Below are 2,056 nucleotides of genomic sequence, written 5' to 3' on the forward strand. Positions count from 1 at the left end.
AAAAAAAAAAAAAAAAAAAAAAAAAGTGGGCCAAAGACCTCAACAGACATCTCACTGAAGAACATATACACATGGTTGACACACATGAAAAGATGATCAACATCACATGTCATTAGGGAAATGCAAATTAAAACAGGGAGATACCATAACACTTATTACAATGGCTAAAATCCAAACCACAAACAATACCAAATGTTGACAAGGATATGGAGCAATAGGAACTCTCATTCATTGCTGCTGGGAATGCAAAATGGGATGGTCACTTTGTAAGGCACTTTGGCAGTTTCTTGTAAAACTAAACATAGTCTTACATAGTCTTACAAAACTAAACCTATATGATCCAGCAGCTGTGCTTCAGGTATTTAATGAATCGAAAGAAACTGCCCACACAAAGACCTGCACGCAAGTGTTTATAGCAGTTTTATTTATAATTGCCAAAATTTGGAAGCAACCAAGATGTCCTTTATTGGTGAGTGGACAAATTGAGATACATCCATACAATGGAATATTATTCAACTAAAAAGAAACGAGCCATGTATCAAGCCACACAAAGTCACAAAGGGCACTTAAATGCATATTGCTAAATGAAAAAAAGCCAATCTGCAAAGGATACGTGCTGTCTGATTCAACTGTATGGAATGTTGGAAAAGGCAAAACTAGGGAGACAATAAAAAGAGCAGCAGTTTCCAGGGGCTTGGGGAAAAGGAAGTGGGATGAATTGGCAGAACACAGGGTATATTTAGGACAGTGAAATTATTCTGTATGATACTGTAATGATAAATACATATCATTGTACTTTGGTTATGACTAGTAGAATGTACAACACAAAGAGTGAATGCTAATGTAAATTATGGACTTTAGTTAATAATACTGTATCAATATCAGCTCACCAATTATAACAGATATATTACACTAATATAAAATGTTAATAATAGGAGAAACTATGTGTGTGAGGGTCAGGGATTATACTGGAACTTTCTGTACTCTGCTCAATTTTTCATAAATGTAAAACTTCTCTAAAAAATAAAGACTACTAATTAAAAAATCTAAAATATGGTACAGAACCAAATATTATAATATAATAACACCACACACCAGACACCCTATTACAATAAATCATGCCTAAAATAGAAAAATTAAACAAATTAACCTGATGTTTATGTTACCTTTTTTAGCTTCAAAAATAGTTTTTACTTGTCAATTAATTGTTTTACATATTTCCAAGCACTTTCATCTTAGAATATTTTTTTATGTTAGCTTTGGTTATGTGCAGGAAACAGTGCATAAAAACACGTTGAGATTTTTATTTGCATCTAGCCAGTGAGATTCATATATTATTAGATTAAACTTTTTCTTTCCCAAAACAAAACAATTTGTTGATTTAAATTGTGTTAGTATACTCAGGGCTTGATACAACGTCAGATGTTTGTAAGTGCTGTTTGACAGCTTGGTATATTGTCATATATTACCTGCAACAAATCGAGGGGTAAAAGAGATAACTTCTGCCTAGAGAAATTTTGATAAGTCAGGAACCCTTACATGGCAGACATGTGACCCTCTCTGATTATTCTGGTCTGGTGTGATCAAGTGAGGTGACATTCAGCTGCTGGCTGTAGATGAGATTCATATAAGCAGACATGTCCTAAGGTACATTTCAAAGACCAAAGTTTATTTGAGCTAAATCTATCAAAACTTCCCATTTTATGGGTCACTTTAGTCTCTTTCACTAGTCTCTTTAAGGTACTTTAAAAGTGTCAGCACCAGAAGAGCAGTTATACCGAAAAATGTAAAGAACTCACTACACAGAGGGTGGGAAGGGGTGGCCTGAGATATTTAAGAAAAAAATCAGAATAATAAATAAAGTGAAATGTGTGAAAGATCTTGTTTAGGCAGACATTATTTTCTATAATATGAAATTTCATTAGCACATGAATGTAATAAGTTAGCACTGTGCCCAGGTACATGTGTATGTATGCATGCATGCACACACACACACACACACACACACACACAAACACACACACACACACACACACACACACACACACACACACAC

Source organism: Lipotes vexillifer, unplaced genomic scaffold, assembly GCF_000442215.2.
Source record: "Lipotes vexillifer unplaced genomic scaffold, Lipotes_vexillifer_v1.1 scaffold133, whole genome shotgun sequence".
Lineage (NCBI taxonomy): Eukaryota > Metazoa > Chordata > Mammalia > Artiodactyla > Lipotidae > Lipotes > Lipotes vexillifer.